Source organism: Lathyrus oleraceus, chromosome 7 (genome assembly GCF_024323335.1).
Source record: "Lathyrus oleraceus cultivar Zhongwan6 chromosome 7, CAAS_Psat_ZW6_1.0, whole genome shotgun sequence".
NCBI lineage: Eukaryota > Viridiplantae > Streptophyta > Magnoliopsida > Fabales > Fabaceae > Lathyrus > Lathyrus oleraceus.
Window position 1 is genome coordinate 81139400 of NC_066585.1, and position 19754 is coordinate 81159153.

The 19754-nt window shown below is 38.9% G+C and overlaps 1 non-coding gene across 1 annotated transcript; it reads right to left on the reverse strand.

The window, feature by feature from the left end:
- Positions 1-15792: 15792 nt before the first annotated feature.
- On the reverse strand, positions 15793-15880 carry TRNAY-GUA (transfer RNA tyrosine (anticodon GUA)). The gene is given in 2 exon segments: positions 15793-15828; positions 15844-15880. It is a non-coding gene; the product is annotated as a tRNA-Tyr (tRNA).
- Between the last annotated feature and the right edge of the window lie 3874 nt (positions 15881-19754).

The window sequence follows — 19754 nt, forward strand, 5'->3', positions numbered from 1 at the left end:
TCTTGCCTTTCCTATCAACCCTTTGCTGATAGCTTTCCGCTCTGGCCTTGGTATCCTGTTCAAAAATCCTGCAACAGTCAACCAAATCAGAAAACACTCTAATCCGCTGATACCCAATAGCCTGCTTGATCTCGGGACGTAACCCGTTCTCAAACTTCACACACTTTGAAAATTCCCCAGTAGCCTCGTTATAGGGAGTGTAATACTTTGACAGCTCTGTGAACTTAGCAGCATACTCAGTAACAGACCGGTTACCCTGCTTCAATTCCAAGAACTCTATCTCTTTCTTTCCTCTGACATCCTCTGGAAAATACTTCCTCAGGAATCTCTCTCTGAACACAGCCCAAGTGATCTCAGCATTCCCAGCAGATTCCAACTCAGTGCGGGTAGCAACCCACCAATCATCTGCTTCTTCTGACAGCATATGCGTACCGAACCTGACCTTCTGGTTATCGGCACACTCAGTCACTCGGAAGATCCTCTCGATCTCCTTCAACCACTTCTGAGCGCCATCTGGATCGTATGCTCCCTTGAACATTGGAGGATTGTTCTTCTGGAATTCACTCAGTTGACGAGCAGTTCCCATTCCCACAACATTCGGATTCCCTCCAAGTACTCCAGCTAGCATACCCAGAGCCTCAGCAATCGCAGCATCATCTCTGCCTCTTCCAGCCATCTCTATTCTGAAAACCCAACAAGCTAAACAATAAGTACTGATAGGGTTACACAACACCTATCCCGTACAGGGGAACAGAATAATTACGACTCGACTCGACCGACTATGCTCTGATACCACTAATGTAACACCCTTCTAAAATACCCCAAATATTTAATTAAAATAGCAACATATAAATCAGAGTAATTATGCAGTTAAGGGTGTCACACAAACAACTTCACACCATTCCTCAAAGTAGATTGTCATTGTAACACCCTTCTAAAATACCCCAAATATTTAATTTACAACAACAAATATATAAATCAGAGTAATTATTGCAGTTAAGGGTGTCACACAACACTTCACACATTTCACCATAAAATTCAGTCATGCTCATTATTTAATTCAACATAAACACTTCTTGCAAAATACGCAGCGGATAGAGATCATTCAACATATGTAATACATTACACATAAAATTATTCAACAAGTTAAAACATCCCGTCCCGATGTTACATCTATCAGAGCATGACCCACTAAGGAGACCACACTAGACTCCAAGCACTAGCTTCTACTCACTCACTGCTCGTTACCTGAAAAATAGTTATAAGGGTGAGTTCCTCAATCGATATAATAAGCATTATAAATCATCATGTAATGCTAAGTAAATTTACACGTTAATCACCCTAATCATATCATGCATTCAGTAACGGCACATCAACTCAAGTATCATACTCAATAACAACGTAAAATGCAACTCAATAACAACATAAAATGCAACTCAAATGAGACTCGACTCGTCATGCATGTGGTACCAATCGGAGTAAAACTCCCAACTTAAAATCATTGCCATTTTATTGGGCATCAAGGCATAAGCCTTCAACTTTCAACTTAAAATTTACCAATCCAGGCCAACGTGGTGTGAGCAAAGCTCCGACTTAATGCATATGAATGTACATGGCATACACGACTTTACAATTCCGACAACATAATAATAATAGCAACACAACAAGGTTTTCAACATAATCAACTTATGATCAACTTTGGCTCATCAAGCCTACAACTCAGTATTTTCAACAAAATCAACTTATAATCAACTTTGGCTCACCAAGCCTACAACTCAGTATTTTCAACAACTTTAACACAACTTATCAACATATTTGTATCAACACTTCATAACATAACCCAACAAAATTACTCATCAAAATTAACGATAATAGGCCAATCACCTCTTATGTTCACAACATTAAAATACCAATTTTTCTGATTTCCAACAGTGTTAACCGGTTAACGCCCTGGGTTAACCGGTTAACGCAGGACAAAACACACTTTCTGGCAAAACGCAACAGTGTTAACCGGTTAACGCCCTGGGTTAACCGGTTAACGCAGACAAAACAGCACATTTTCACAAATTATAACAGTGTTAACCGGTTAACGCCCTGGGTTAACCGGTTAACGCAGACAAAACAGCAGTTCCTGCGCTAACACAAGGCAGCATGCAGAGTTCTCCGCATTTTCCGCCGTTGGAGGACTTCCGGACCTCCGATTCCAATTCCGTAAAAAGCTCTACGTTCGGAAAATCACAACACACTCGAATACAAATTCAATTACAGCTTTAACACACTTAGCCAACATAATTTCTCAGCATTCAACAATCCCAATTAGGGTCAAATCAACGGTTTATCACTACCCATCACATGTTAATCTATAATACCCATTAAACGACGATAAACCCCCCTTACCTGAGATAATCCGGCAATCTCTAAGCTTCAAGCTTTTCCGTTCTTCAACCTTTGCTCTCTAGCTCTTCCTCTTTGCCCTTTCTCCACTTTCCACTTTTCAGCCGCTTCTCTGTTTTACGTGAAAACTCTTTATCAAAAAAATGAAACCCTTTTCCCACTTATTCCAACTTATATATTTTCCACTAATTATTATTCCAAATAATAATAATAATAATAATCCAATAATTCAATTTATTTAATTAAATTAATAAATATATTATTAACTTAATTTAAATAATTCTCTTATTTTATTCGGGGTGTTACAGTCATGCTCATTTATTTATCAAATAAAACGTTTGCATAGTACGCAGCGGATAGAAATTAAATCAATCATGCGGAACATGTAACACAATTACATGTAAAATTATTCAACAAGGTAAAACATCCCATCCCGATGTTACATCTATCAGAGCATGACCCACTAAGGAGACTACACTAGACTCCAAGCACTAGCTTCTACTCAATCACTGCTCATTACCTGAAAAATAGTTGTAAGGGTGAGTTCCTCAATCAATATAATGAACATTATAAAATATCATGTCATGTTAAGTAATTTAACACATTAATCACCCTAATCACATCACACATTCGGTAACGGCACATCAATTCAAATATCATACTCAATACCAATACAATTCATGCTCATACTCAATATCAACACAAACACACGTATAATATTGGAATACATCCATTCATATTATACGCCATACACATATTATGCAATGAGACTCCATGCATGCGGTACCGACTATTTGTGAACATATAGTTCACCTCACCGTCCAAATCCAGGCACGGCTACCAAGCCCACTAGTCCCACTCATTTGAGACCTAGTGACTCACTCACTAATTCCTCACCATGGGAATTAGCTACCACCCCAAGGGCCATGCTATGCACGCTAATTCACCTAGCATGCAAACATCAACAACAGTCCAAAATGACTAACTCACTAATTCCTCACCATGGGAATTAGCTACCACCATAAAGGCCACAATATGCATGCTAATCACCTAGCAATGCTAAATCATCAACCAAAATTCAAGAATAGACATATGCTCACACTCTAAGCCATAAAACAGTCTATTCACAAGTGCACACATAACTGATACATTCACAAGATCATGCATACCATCACACATCATCAATATTTTATCACATAAGCATATCAGATCATGCCAAGGAACAACCACAGTATTAGCACACTCTACTAATACCTATACTACTCAAAACAACGGGAAATGATCCCTAATATATCGTACATCAGCTAAATCACATTACTCAGCTGAACAACCAAAAACTGCACAACAACAGCACAAAAAATCACAATCCTGCCCATAGGCGTACTGCCTAGTCCCATACGCGTATGGCCCATTTCTCAGCCAAATCCCATACGCGTAACACCATCTCATACGCGTATGCTACGCGTATCACTTCCCCATACGCGTACCAACAGAGACCAAACTACGTTCAAAACATCATCTTCCTCATCCATACGCGTATTGCCTAGTGCCATACGCGTACCAGACCATCTCATACGCGTATTGCCTAGTGCCATACGCGTATGACCAGAAACCAGACTTCCAGATCTGCTATGGCTTTCTCTGCTACGAGATCTATCCAATTCAACCTTCCACAGTCCAATTTTTCACAATAATCGTTCATATCATCTAACGCGAATCATAACCTATTCGATCTCACAATTTCTAACACTATTGCATCTAATTCCTACGAATTTCCTTCAATTTTAATCCAATTTTCGTTCATCCAATATTTCACAAATTTCATCATACATCATTCCAATCAGAGGTAAATCAATAGTCTATCACTACCCATTACATGTTATCCCATAATACCCATTAATCGACGATAAACCCCCCTTACCTGAGTTAATCCGGCGAATCCTGCAGCTTCAAGTTCTTCCTCTCTTCAACCCTTGTTCTCTGGTTCTCTTTGCCCTTTTTCCACTTTTCTGCCCCTTTTTCCTTTTCACGTGAAAAATAAACCTTTTTACTAAATGGGACCTTTTCTAATTCCAACTTTTATTCCAATAAAATAATAACCCAATAATAATAATTCCAATAATAATCCAATTATTTAATTAAATTAATAAATATATTATTAACTTAAATTAAATAATTATCTTATTTTATCGGGGTGTTACACTCTTGATGCGGTTGAATGACCCTTTCCTCCTGTTTTAATAACCTGGTAAGTTCTTCAGGGAGTTCACAGTCTTCATCACCCTCTTCTTTAGCTTGAAAGATTGGATTTTCAAAGTCGAAGCGAGCCATAGCAGAATTGTTATCAATAGGATCCGGTGACGTGCATCTGCATGAGTGATGGTATGTGCTTATGAGTGTGAACAAGGAATGAAAGCTAAACAAAACTTTGCCAAATATATTTTTTGATTTTTGAAAACTGCAAAAATTGAAAGACAGTGAAAAAAATATTTGAATACAAAAAGACGTCCTTTATTTATGATAAAAAATGCAGGTATCCACATAGATGAGCCCTACAATGAGTCATTACGCCCTGGGCGAAACGTAAGACTTGGATATGCATGAATAAACAAGAAAAATTACTCCTCCGGAAAAGTGACTTGGACAATCTCCTCAGAAGACCAATTGTTGATGACTTCACCTGGGATCGTCGGACGCACCCAATTATCGATGTCGCAATCACTATCCCCATCTTCATCATTGACCGCAGAGACCTGGCCATACTGAATGATACCAGCACTGGAGAAAGTAATCGGCCTCTGACGAGTCTGAAGTGTTGAAGTACACACATCTGAAACATCGGAATCAAGTTCAGCAAGTACATCAGAATCAAACGCCATGTTTGGAATATCAGCGACAACATCATCATGGATCACAGAATCAGTAGGAACAACATCTGTGAATTCATCAGTAGCATCTTCAAACACTTCTCCCTCAACCCCTTCCGCATACTCTTGGACAGACAAATCTTCAACCTAGAGGATACCTTTGTCGAGCAAGACCTGGATACCCTGCTGTAGCTTCAAACAACCTCCACTCTGAGTAGCACAATCCACACAAACCTTCCCACAACCGGGGAAAACATCGGTCTTCAACAAGTAGCCCTTGATATCCAACAACAGAGTCTTCAACTTCAACACATCTTTGACGGGTCTGACTTCCCCTTCCGTCATATTAACATTCGCACCACCATGCTGGGGCATGGGATTGTTGACGACATTCGGAGCCGGTGCAAGGTCGATGGCCTTTGAATCTATGAGGTCCTGAACTACGTGCTTAAAAGCTTTGCAGTTCTCAATATTGTGGCCAGGTGCCCCAGAGTGGAAGCTACACCTAGCGTTGGCGTCGTAACCCATCGGAAGTCTACCAATAGGAGGAGCCAGAGTGTGTAACTGCACAAGTTGTAGTTGTTGAAGATTAGAAAGCAACTGAGCGTACGACATTGGAAGAGTGTCGAAACGCCGGTCCATCGTCCTTTGCCTCTGTTGATAGGCGGGTCTGTTACCCGGTTGTTGTTGCTGGTACTGAGTCTGCTGACGTTGTGGTTGTTGTAGTGGTGTTGCAGCTGGAATGGTCACAGCCGCAACATACGGTTGTTGATGATAGTTCTGAAAGTCATTCCTCCGGTTACCCCTGTTCTGATAAGAAGATATGGCACTTGCATCCCCTTCTCTCCTCTTCTATCCCTGAATGAACGGCTTCTTCACCCCTGATGAAGATCCACCTCTACTCTGGGTCTCGTATGTCTTCAGGTAATTCTCCACCCTCTCTCCGGTAGAGACTACATTAGCAAAGTTGGAGGCATTGCAACCCACCAGACGCTCCAAATAAGGTCCGGGAAGAGTGTTCATGAACATGTTAGCCATTTCCTTCTCCAACATAGGAGGTTGAACACGGGAAGCTGTCTCCCTCCAGCGTTGAGCGTATTCCCTGAAGCACTCATTGCCTTTAAGAGACAGATTCTGAAGTTGAGTTCTGTCCGAAGCCATGTCTGCATTATACTGATACTGCTTCACGAAAGCCTCAGCTAAATCCCTCCAGCAGCGGATGTGGGCTTTGTCCAGCCTCATATACCATTCCAGGGATGCCCCAGCTAGGCTATCCTGGAAAAAGTACATAAGCAACTTTTCATCGTCAGAGTATGCAGCCATTTTACGGAAGTAGGCTTGCACATGGGTCTTTGGGCAAGAGTTGCCACTGTATTTGTCAAATATCGGGACCTTGAATTTCGGTGGCACCCTCACGCCTGGGACCAATCCCAAGTCAACAACGTCTACTCCCAGAGGACTCTGTCCTTCCACTGCCTTCAACCTCTCTTCTAGTCTTCGAAACATAGGGTCCATACCATGACCCATACCAAAGTCTTCCTGAAGCAAGGGGAACTGATCCTCCTGGTCGTCATGGACGGGTTATTGACCGGAGGTGACATGTAGGATCGGGGTAGGCCCCAGTCCACTGGGTCCGTTAACCTCTCCAGCTGGAGGATCAGTCAACGTCTCTAGTTGAGTAGTGGCGGGATTCCTCTACATCATCTGCCTGAGCTCTTGTTGTCCCTGAGCCACCCCTTGAACCACATCCATGAACTGATTCATGCGAATCTTCATCTCGGCGAGTTCTGCTTGTAGGCTTTCCATTACTCTCTGGTGGTTTCTGCGTGTACCGTACCAGTGAATGCCTGAGTCAGCTATCCTGCTAGTGGAACACCAAATAATATGAGAACATCGCAGCGGTACCTGTTATGCAAGACATGCTGATGGATATGCAAATGCCATGACACGTTTATCAGTTCTAAAGGGTATTCTAACCCCTTGGTTCCAGTCTCACATTTGATAAACAGTGTAAGAAGAAAACCCCGACTAGAATCAAGAAGAAGATATGAACCCCTGGGAATAGATAAACATGTGTTAAATGATATGAATGCAAAATGATGTGATGCAATAATGTGAATGCAAAATGATGTGATGCAGTGCAGTGACATGGGAATCAGGATTGCTGGATCCGCTTGAACATCATTCAGGTTGCACTGTTTGAAGAGAAACCCACTGAAGAATGTAATACAAGATCAGACCTCTGCTCCAGAAAACCGGGTTAGTTGGAGGTTAAGGTTTCCTGAATTTAGCCCGCCCCTCACTGGTAGGTTCTAAGAACAGAAGTTCGTCAACTTCAGCCCTTCAGTCGCGAATAATACATTTACCACTGAAGGTTTGGCATTATTACGGGATAAAAGACCTCCATTGACTCCCCTCAACAGGACATCCTAATAGCAAGTTCCCAGTCTCGGGGTCCTCGGATTGATCAGCGAGAATGCGCCCACCAAAGCTAACATAAACGCGTCTCGGAGGAGAGGCCTTGACTGAGTTCTTGGGAAATGGTCACCAGAGTCGACGATTTCTAAAGGAACATCATGTCGTTATGGAACACCCATATGACAGAATATATCCAAAAGAAACCTCGTTTGGATGTGGGTCTTCATGAACGACTTAACGTAGCAACACGCCACGCAAGGCTCATGACTATCCACTCTAAAACCTGTGTGTACACTCAAGCTTGGGTAATGGGCTTATCTCTCATAGAACACCCCATCCCAACAAACAAACAAACCAACAGCAGAGCCAACAGATACAGCAATGATATGTACAAAATGCAATGAAGCAGGTAATTGCTGAAAAATAAATAACTGTACAAAAGAATGAACACCCAATAAACAAACAACCTACAAAAGCTAGGAGGGACTCGCTCAGGGAAACCAGGGTCCCCAGCAGAGTCGCCAGCTGTCGCAACCTGAAAAAGGAGATGCGAAAAAACAACCGGCGAGAAAGAAATGACAGAAGAGTCGCCACCGTGCGTTATTTATCCCAAAGGAGGGAAAGGAAACGCTCAAAGTAAACCTGGAAAAGGGAAAGGAAAAGACAAGGTCTCGCAACCAAATCTTGGGTTCGGGAGTCGATTATGCGAAGGGAAGGTATTAGCACCCCTACGCATCTGTAGTACTCTATGAGATGCACTTTTGTTATTCTTGTCTAAAGGGTGTGGGTTTATCTAATGTACTATTTACTAAAAGAGGGGTCAAAAGAAAATGACTCACACGGATGTCGCATCCACTGCATACGTATCTCATATGAATATGAGAATCAGAGTCTTCGTAGCTCGGCTACCTATGGGTTAAAGAGGAGTGTGCTCGCTAAGACATCGCGTCTTATGCCTACGTATCTCATCTGGAATGAGAATCAGAGAAAACCGTAGTTCGGCTAACTACGGGTTAAGGGTTGTGTTTTTTAGATGAACGACGTTACTACGCAATCTACCGGATGCTCGACCTTTGGAGACTTACTCGCCTGTAGTAGAATGAGTTAACGTGTTCTTAGGAGAAGAAAAATCAATGAGTTTGTTTGGGTTTTAGGAATGCTCATGCAAAAAAGGAAGTCCTGGACGAAGGAACAGTGCTACCTTAATTGGCATGCAAACGAGAGACTATACGAAGCCTAGCAATCCTATGGGGAGACGATCACACCATACAAAACAAACATGCATAAAGTAAAATGCCACCAAGGGGGCTCAAACCTACATGGGTAGGGCTTTAGTCAAGAGGGGTCATATCAACCTCGACAAAAAAGCCATGGAATAGGTAATCAAATGGGCTCTTAACCACTGACATTGAACGTCAGGGTGAGCAGATCAAAAGGGTAATGAGGACAGGGTGAGCTCACGACAAAAAGTGGGGATTCAGAAAGGTGGAACCCTCTCCACTGACTGACTGGACAAAAGATCTTGGGCTTTTGTTCTGAAGCATCAGCACGTAGTGCGAGCATAAAGAACGACACACTGAATAACAGGGGATTGATTACTAATCCCTTTTATCCGTCAATTGCCTCTTCGTGGAGGTCTGCAACACTGGTGCCTCTTCTGGGAGGTCTTTGGGCACAAAAGTAAACACACAAAAACATTGCCTCCTATCGAGGTCTTCCAGCTAAGAAAGCGGTAAAATGCGGGAAAAATAAGGGGATCAAGAGATCTACCACACGGATAAAGATCCGAAGCAACAACAATTAAAGAAACAAGAAACCCAGAGATCTCTCAAGCTAGCACCATCAAAGAAAGCGAGTCAGTACAGGTAATCGGAATGAATCTCCAAATGGTATCCCACAAATAAAGTGGAATACCAAGCAAGCTATCTCTTCAAGAGTCATGTGAGCCCTCACAAAAAAAACTCAACAAACAGGTTAGAGAAACAAGATGGAGTGCAATCAAGAGTTGCACCAAACAGAGAATCACAATATAACCACATGAATCATGCCATTAAAATTCACAAAAAAAGCTCACAAAAAGCAACCAATGACAGGAGGCCTAAACCCCTTGTCAAACAAATGCATCAAAAGGGTATCAAAACTCAAAGTCAGGGGCAAGGATCCACACATCGAGACATGACATACCTACTGATTGGAGAGATCGATTGAAATTGAATTGCACCGTTGGCTTTGCAGAATAATCTTAGGGTTTATATGAGAGGGAATTGGTTCTTTGCAGATGAGTTCCCTTCAGTCTCTGGAGATTGCTCTGAATTAGTTAGAATCTCTCTAGGGTTTTGTTCCAAGGAAACTTCAGAGTGTTTTCAGGTTTCACCAATTCTCCCTCTCTTTCTTTCTTTTTCCTTTACTAAAATTTCAAAATTTATAACCTGATTTTCGTGGCTTTGTGGGCTCAAATGAGAGAGGTCCAAGTCCAAGATTTTCTGTTATATTTTATTTATTTTTATTTTTTATTTTTTTTTTCATTTTTCGTTTTTTTTTCTTCGTTTTTTTTTCGTTTTTTTTTTTAATTTTTTATTTATTTTTAAAACGCGTGGGCTTCGCCTAGCGAGCATGACAATTCAAGAAATTCCTCTGAGCGTAGGTGATTCTGGTGGCTTTTCTTGGGACTCGCTAGGCGACCCATTCTGCTCGCGTAGCGAGCATGACAGCTCATGAACAAACTTTTGCTCCTTCAAGATTAACGTTTTGACTGATGAATAGACCCCATTTGAACATGTTGGAAGCATCTCAAGCCATTCCCTTGTGTTGACTGATCACCCAGATAGGACCCACAAAGTGTCTTGGATGATATTCAAGCTTCTTAGATCTAATTCCGATTGACATGATGAAATGCAATATGAAATGTTAAATGACCTAAAAATGAATGCGTGAATGAGGGGGGCAAATTTTGAGGTATTACAGGTACGTCTTGCGTCTGACCTTGGAACTTCTAGACAGTTGTCTAGCAGAAATCAAGAGACAGACTCTTGATATCTCCTCGAGCAGTGTGATGATTTGGGGATTAGACCTCCATCATGGGCTGTAATCATTCTCCTCCAAACGTGCTTACTTGGTTAACGTGCTGCATTCAATTTCTTAACTGTTAAACTCACTTTATTTTGTCGTTTTGCATGTACCCTAATTATGTATATATTCATTTCATAAACTACACTTGCACACTTTACACCCACGACCTCAGAAAACCCTCTCTCTCTGTTTTTCATCTCCTTCAAAGAATTTCTGCAGTCTTCATCAAGCTCTTCAAACATTCATCATCATCTTCAACTGTTCTTCATGGATTCTCAGCAACAATCCGTTTACAATTTCTCCCAACAAATGAACTCAACGGAGCAAGCACCCAGCTCAAGCCAACAAACTACTGCAACCACTAGCGTCGTCTCAACCCCAGTCTACAGGGAACCTCACATCCTCGATCGTGATCCCCACATTCATCTAGCAACTCCCCTTGAAAAGCTTGAAGTTCTATGTGAATCTTTGGTTGACTTCGAAAACATGAAGCGAAATGGTGTAGACCTTACTGAAGAATTGAAAATTCAAGGGTGGGAAACCTACTTTCAACGCCTATATGGCCCTGTGTACACGAATCTAGTGAAGGAGTTTTGGAGTTTCGTAGACTCAGATGATCACCATATTGTCTCCTACATTCTGGGAGTCAAGATAGTCATCATTGAGAAATCAATTGCCTCACTTCTGAACATTGAGAAGACAGGAGGAAGACGCATCTACAGCATAAACCCTAGGGCAAATATACTTGTCCCAGGAAATCAACCCTACCATCTTCCAACAGAGTGCTAAAGGCAAGCATTCCAAGAACAAGGAGCTACATAAGAACCTCCGGGTATGGCTGAAGATCATCTTAGGCACCATTCATCATCGCTCTGCTTCAAACTCTTCTGACTACATCAACATAGATCAGAAGTGTATCTTGTACTACATTCACAAGGGTCTGAAGCTGTGTCTACCTGTACTTCTCTTCAAGTACCTCAGAGATTCAGTCGAAGACACCAGAAATAACATGAAGACAAGGAACTACATCCCTTTGGGGAGACTCATATCAGATGTATTGATTGAGAGCAGCCTAGTGGATCACCTGATTCAACTCAGACTCATGGAAGATGTCACCATTGACACTGGAAGACCGCTGAATGCTCGTAATCTGAAGAGCATGGGAATCATTGATCAAGTCAGAGCCAAACCAACACTTTATACCTCCTGGGAAGCATTTAGAGATTTGAGGGAGATTCCCAATGGACTCTACCTGTTCTCCAAGATTCACCCTCCAGAGGTAGTAGCCTACTATCTACAGGACCTTGCTAATCAAGGAGTGAGTATCTCTGACTTTACAGTGGACTGGCTTCCTGAGCATCCACCTAACTTCATGAAGAGGATACGGGAGCCCTCTGAGAAATCCAAGAAGGCGAAGAAAGCTAAGCTGGGAGAATCCTCTGGATCAAGACCCCCAGTTCCTCTGGTTGGCTCTCCAGGTAAGTCTGTACCTCTCCCACGCTCTTTCAAAATTAAACCAATTGCTTCTTCTCTTCCCCAAACAACTCCCATATACACCTCTTATGAAACTCCTCCCTCAACCATCAGATCCTCTAACCCACCCTCTCTCAAATTCAACCTTGCTACCACCACATTACCCATTTCAGAAGTAGAAATGTTGAATGAAACCACTTCACCATCATCATCCCCATCTCCTCAATCTCCATCTTACTACAAACTCTCCTCTGACACTGAACTATCTGACCCCCAATCCCCCACTCTGGCTCAGCTGCAAGCCCGTGCTCTGGCCTCTCATCAGCCATCACACTCTGAACCTGCACCAGACTTTCCTTCCCCACCTCCAAACCCTTAGGCACCTAGGCTATTTGCGTGTTGCTTTCTCTGTTTTGTTGTTTTCTCTTTGCTTTCTGCTTTCTGACATATGTACTGCTTATCTGTAAATGCCTTTTATCAATATCAACTTTTTTGCTATGTCTTTTTGATTCTGACAAAAAGGGGGAGAACAAAAACAACTCTGATGGAAACATAACTAAATCCTCTCAAGCATTGCAAACATCATTAATAAATTATTACTAAATCAATGACTAAAGATATGCAGGAAAGTAGCTAAAACACTAAACCAAGGAAGGTCCGGTAAGAACTTCTGAGTTATCCAAGGATCTAACTCAGGGGGAGCCCACTTTCCTATCTGACCTAAGATTTTCTTTAATATTTCACCTTTACTCTGTATTGTTTTGTCATCATCAAAAAGGGGGAGATTGTAAGAACAAAGTTGGTTCTACAATATATCTCTAAGATTTTGATGATAGCAAAGGATGAAACAAAAATGGTACTCTAACGAATTTTTTTCTTAGTGTGTAGGACTCTGATCCAACATCAGATAGAAAATTACATCATATACAAAACATTCGATTATCAGATGCTACTCAGAAAGAATGTGTCCAAAAGGCTCTGATTCTGATCAACACAGATACCAGCGCAACATAAAGAAGTCAGAAACTCTGATATGGTCAGACATAATCAATCTCTGAAGACAAACTCTGATTTATCAAGACTCTGATGCAGACTCTCAGTTCAGAACGTGTAACCGAAAAGAAATCTTAATTTGGAAAGAAAGTATTTCGAGTAGGAAATAATGAGGCGTGCAAAACTATTTTAGAAAGAAACAAGGAGAGTAATGACATTAAACATTCTTCAATGACCAAGATCCTGTCATCACTCCAACGGTCCCTCACAACGACTATATAAAGGACGAAATACTTCACAAGAAAAAACCTGAGACACACAAGAATACGAAAACTCTCAATTCCTTCTTATCCTTCACGAGCTGCTGCTTTTACGTGAAAAGCTATTGTTCTTACAATTATGTAATTCTTGCTTGTTTGTTAGAAGCACATTACATTACAATTTATACTCTTGCTTAAAATACTTCCTCAAGTGACTCTGTGTAGTCTGAATACTTGAGAGGGCTGAGAGATTATTCTCTTAGACGATTGGTTGTGTAATCTTTCAAGATTAGTGGATTAAGTCATTTTTGAAGGCGAAATCACCTTGGCCGGGTGGACTGGAGTAGCTTTGAATTTCAAGTGAACCAGTATAAAATTTGGTGTCATCTCTTTTTATTCTCCGTGTGTGTCTGATTTCTGAAAAAGTTTTTATTTCCAAAACAATTCAAACCCCCTTTCTTGTTTTTCTCAACATTCACAACCAACAACTCTTCAACATATATAACAAACCTTTGTACACCATCATAAACAACACGACATTGTGCGACCAACCACCAAAGACCATTTCAGACTTCACTCAGCTGGGGAGGATGAGGCAAAGTTCAAGTTTTGCAAGGTGAGATTAGTTCAGTTTGGGCAGAAAGCAAACAAAAACATCCTCAATATCCACAACAATTTTCTCTCAAACCGTGCAACAACTGCAAACTCCGCCAAGCGTAGCGATACGCAGCTGTTAGACAACAGCCACACCATAACTCACTTCCGCCTTGATCATAACTTCACTGTTTGTCTCCGTCCTCCACCGTTGTTTTGTTTATTAAATTTTTCCCTCATATTTTATTCTGCATATTTAGGTGTTTGGATTCTTTGTTATGGTTGAAACAATTTTGTTTATTGTTAATTTGAGAGATAAATTGAGATTTAAAGAGAAAAATGTGTAAAGGGTTGAGGGAGGGGCACCGCCGCCTTTGGGTTGGGAGGATGACCTCCCCTCTGTTAACACCTTCAATGAGAAATAGAGAAAGTTTGAAAAAAGCTACTTGAGAGAGACAATAGATCTATTTATTTTATTTGATATTTTTTTTATATTTAGAGTTGCCAAGTGTCACAATATGAGTTATGACTTTTGAATTTTGAATTTTCTTTTAAACAACAGGTCAAAAGGGGCGGTCTCCCCTCTCTCCAACAGTTTCACATTAGTGAACAAATTCGTGAATCCAAACGACCAAGCTTGATATCCGCGAAATGTCCAAACCATACCAAAACTTCCTCTCTCCGTCATTATCGCCATCGCCACCAGACAACCGGTCTCCACCAGATAGCCACTAGACCGTCCCCACAGGGACAATTGAAAGTTATAAACTCTACAACAGAAGGTATAATGAAAGTTACAAACTCTATAATATAGCATTCATTTATATTTATGTATTAATGTTAACAAGTTGTGGAAATTTCAAATCAACAATTAAAAAAAACTCTATAATGTTTAGTTCAATTAACCCATAAAAAATAATTAAGAAGAAAATTTTACAAGTGATTAATGCATAATGGGTATGTATGTTACAATATATAAAATATTGAATTCAAAATTTTCTAAATATAAAAATATTGTTGAACTTATTTGGTGACTACTTATTAAATCAAATTATGGAAGATAATATATATTTTTAATAAACAAAAAATACTCCGACCTGTCGGATTCGAACCAACGACATAAGGATGTCTGTTCAATCTAACTACAGTCATGCACTCTACCAACCGAGCTAAGGTCAAAAGGGGCGGTCCCCCCTCTCTCCAACAGTTTCACATTAGTGACCAAATTCGTGAATCCAAACGACCAAGCCTGATATCCGCGAAATGTCCAAACCATACCAAAACTTCCTCTCTCCGTCATTATCACCATCGCCACCAGACGACCGGTCTCCACTAGATAGCCAATAGACCGTCCCCATAGGGACAATTGAAAGTAAAAAAACTCTACAACAGAAGGTATAATGAAAGTTACAAACTCTATAATGTAGCATTCATTTATATTTATGTATTAATGATAACAAGATGTGAAAATTTCAAATCAACAATTTAAAAAAAGAACTCTATAATGTTTAGTTCAATTAACACATAAAAAGTAATTAAGAAGAAAATTTTGCAAGTGATTAATGCATAATGGGTATGTATGTTACAATATATAATATATATATATATATATATATATATATATATATATATATATATATATATATATATATATATTTAATAAACAAAAAACATTCCGACCTGCCGGATTTGAACCAGCGACCTAATTAATAAACAAAAAACATTCCGACCTACCGGATTTGAACCAGCAACCTAAGGATGTCTATTCAATCTAACTACAGTCCTCCGCTCTACCAACTGAGCTAAGGTCGGTTGTTGTTAAAAAATTATAGACAACTTTATATTAGCAATTTATTAACGCTTTTGAATATTTATGCTTTTGTAATTTCTATTTTAAATTCTATTATTATTATTATTATTATTAATATGTTGACAAAAATAAATAAAAATAAAACAGATTAAAATGAGTAAAAATCAAGCGTAAAAATGTGAAAAAAATAAAAATGAATGCGTTAAAATGATCTATACAAGATAAACTTATGGGAAAGAGACAAGAAAATACCAAATTTGGAAGTAAAAAATGCCCGGTTAAAAAAGCCTAGGTTGATCAAAATGCCACCGAAAAAGGAGTTGAAAAATAAACAAGCATGCTAGGTTAAACTACGCGAAACGTAGGTTAATAAAATTGACGTCTACAAGTATGATCTTTTAATTTTTCGGCCGCTAAGTTTACGTACATCTGAGAATCGATTCAACCGGTCTGTTTGTAGATCTGAAAATTTATTTTGGTCGATATTTTTAGCATTATGCGACATAAAATGCATGTTATGTTATATAGATGATGTTAATGACTCGATGAATGTATTGCTTTATTGAATGGGGGTCAAAATTAGAGTGTGACAGTATTCTTTAGTGTATAGGATGTAGCTCTCATGTTAATCATGGTCGAGGATGACTAGGTGTAAAAGTGGAGGGTAATAGTGAGTATGGTGATTGTAGTGAAGAAGGTGTGACCCAAGTTAGTTTTGCCGAGATCCCATGGTGGGTGGCACTATACTGGTAAAAAATACAGGTGTGCATGGTATCCTACAAGGGCAGGGGATACTCAGATGCAGTAGGTTTATAACTTTTGTGGTGGTTAAGGCTTGCTTGTGACAGCGAGAAACCCTGTATGGCGGTGTTTATGGTGGTTTAGAGAACCTGCTCACGTGAGGTGAGAGGCTCCATGTATAAACATCGTTCTTTGGGTGTTATGGGTAAGTTATGATTTATCTTTCTCCCGTCATGAGAGAAGTATATAGAGAGACATTTTAGGCATAGTGTTTAGGAATCCTTTGGGGTAGTAACCGCTCCCCAATGACTATTAGAGACTGTTGACTACCTATTTTTTCAGAGAGTCGTTGTATGACTCCTTCTCATATGACTAACGAGAGATAACAATACTATACATGTTATCTGTCTCAAAGGTGAGCCCCTCATGTTTTGTGAGGATGTCGACATTACTCTAGGCTGGGATTCTGAAGTCGCCCCCGTTTGTGGCTCTCACAAATATAACACTACAATATGTATTGTCAAATAGTCCAATGATTTAAAATTTGTTTTGCGAAATTGAGGTTGTCAAATAGTCCAACATCTAAAATTTGTTTTGTAAAGTTGAGGTATTGGGTTTCAATCTTCATGATTACATTTTAGTAATTTAATTGTTAATTTAAAAAAAAAATGCTAAAGGAAAGATCGAACGAATCACTAGACCATCTCTAATAGTTATTATGAAATGAAAATTTCCATGTATATTTTATCAATATTCATTATTGCCGCATAATAAATTTAATCAAATTTTATTAATGGATATTATATAATATGTATAGATGTTATTGATAAAAGATGACTTTAAAAAAACATTATACATCTTTTATTAGAGATTCAATTTTAAAAATTAAAATAGAACTTCTGAATTATTTAAAATGACCTTATTATTAAAAAATTTAGTCATTCAATGTATATCTAATGTTCTAAATATAATTTTAGTATTTTTAAATTGACATAATTAGTCCCAAAGTCCGTTAACTTAATTTAATATTTTATTTTGATTCCTTAACTAAAAAACTTTATATACTAATCCTCTAAGAATTGTTTCGTTACACAAAAAGGTCATTGCCATTAAAAATTATAAAAAAATATTAACTTTAGTATGTGGCGTGACAAATAGGCATTAATTAATAAGATGAGTCAGCATACGTATTAAAAAAATAGTATTTTGTTTAAACATGAGATTTTGTTTTCGTAGGTTAAAACCCCCCTGCAAAATGTTAATTATGTGTAAAAGAATAACAACAATTTTCCTGCAGTTATACCGGTCATGTAACTCCAAGAAACACAACAATATATTTACTTGACAATATATTTTGATATTTTGAGACAACACATATTTACTTTTCACTTAATTTTAACTAATTTAGTATTTATTTAGAAAAAAACAACTTTTCAATATGAAGTTTCATCTAAAACACCATCGCTGTTTTAATCACACACACAAAAAAGCTACTCCAAATACATAAACCAACTTGACTAATGTGCTCTTATCAATGATATGCTGCAATTCCATTACTTAAAGATACACATAAGAAAGTAAAAAGAAGTCAAATCCAATTAGGGAAAATGCAATATAAGATACACAAGTCACATATGAATAATACCCAATTGTAAAAGAACAAAAAATAAATTAGTCTTTTCCATCTACCATGATTTATTGAAAACATAACATTCAATATAAACCATCACAAATACTGTGTTTTACTCCAATGCATTTGTTATACTTCAAAACATTTCTCCTGAAACTCAACAATAATTTTATTCCTCGTCCTCAACCAAAGTTTATGAGCCTCCTGCTCAAACTTCTTGTCCTTAAGCTTCTTCTTATAATCAATTTCATCCAAAATGAATCACTTCCATAATTTTAATCTGTAACAAGGTCAAAATTGAGATTCCTATCCATGATAATGATAGAATCCAAACAACATAAACAACTAATACAAAAATGTTCACCGACATATCATCGTCAATGTTAACATCTTTGTCAACTGTCTCTATCTTCTTCTGCCTTTTCCCCTCTACTGACACCACTACATCATCTTTCTCCCTATCAAATAACTCATGTCAATGCAAACAATAAATTAGATTGTGAAAAAACAAACAAAATGTCCAGTTCCAACCACTAATGAATAATGTCCCCTCTATTGGTAACCAGTAATGCAATTTCTTCATACAATTATTTGGACAGGAGTACCACATTATTTCACAATAAGAATAAATGATAGATTCTTAATTTGAATAATATTGCAAGACACAAGCACAACTTTTCAACTTCTCCTAACACAACCTTCTGCTTCTAGGAAATCATTGTCAAACCTGAGCAATCAACAACCTCACCACCTTGTTGAAAAACACAAAACGATTCAAAAAAACAAAACATCAATCATTAACACAAACACCTAACACACATATAACACATAATTGTTTACTGAGTAGTAGTGTAACAAATCATAACTAAATATGTAGTGTGAAAATTGTTGAGAATGTATCAAGTGTGAGTAGTATGGACAATAGTCCCACATTGGTTGTAAATGTGGAGACTTGAGAATTTATAAGTGATAGAACCCACCCACCTATCACCTTAAGATTTTGGATGAATATGTGGTGTGTCTCTCACAAAGGTGTTGCTCTAAAAAAAAGGAAGTCCCGAAATGTTCAATGCTCCCTAGTAAAACCTTCCCCAACAAATGGTATCATGAGCCTTTGGTTTCAGAAAGGGACCGAGTTACTTGTATCGAAAGTCAACGGCGTCAGGATGGTGAATAAGAAACGTTCCGTTGAAGAGTGTCGACGATGCCAGTGTGGTGAGTAAGAAACGTTCCGTGCGGTAGAAGGATTTGTGGAAGTAAGAAGAACTTTCACTTGAGGGGGAGCATTGTGGACTCACACTTGAGGGGGGGACTCACACTTGAGGGGGAGTGTTGAGAATGTATCAAGTGTGAGTAGTATGGGCAATAGTCCCATATTGGTTGTAAATATGGAGACTTGAGCATTTATAAGTGATAGAACCCACCCACATATCACCTTAAGGTTTTGGGTGAATATGTGGTGTAGTAAAACCTCCCCCAACAAAAATATTGGTTTCTCAAAATCA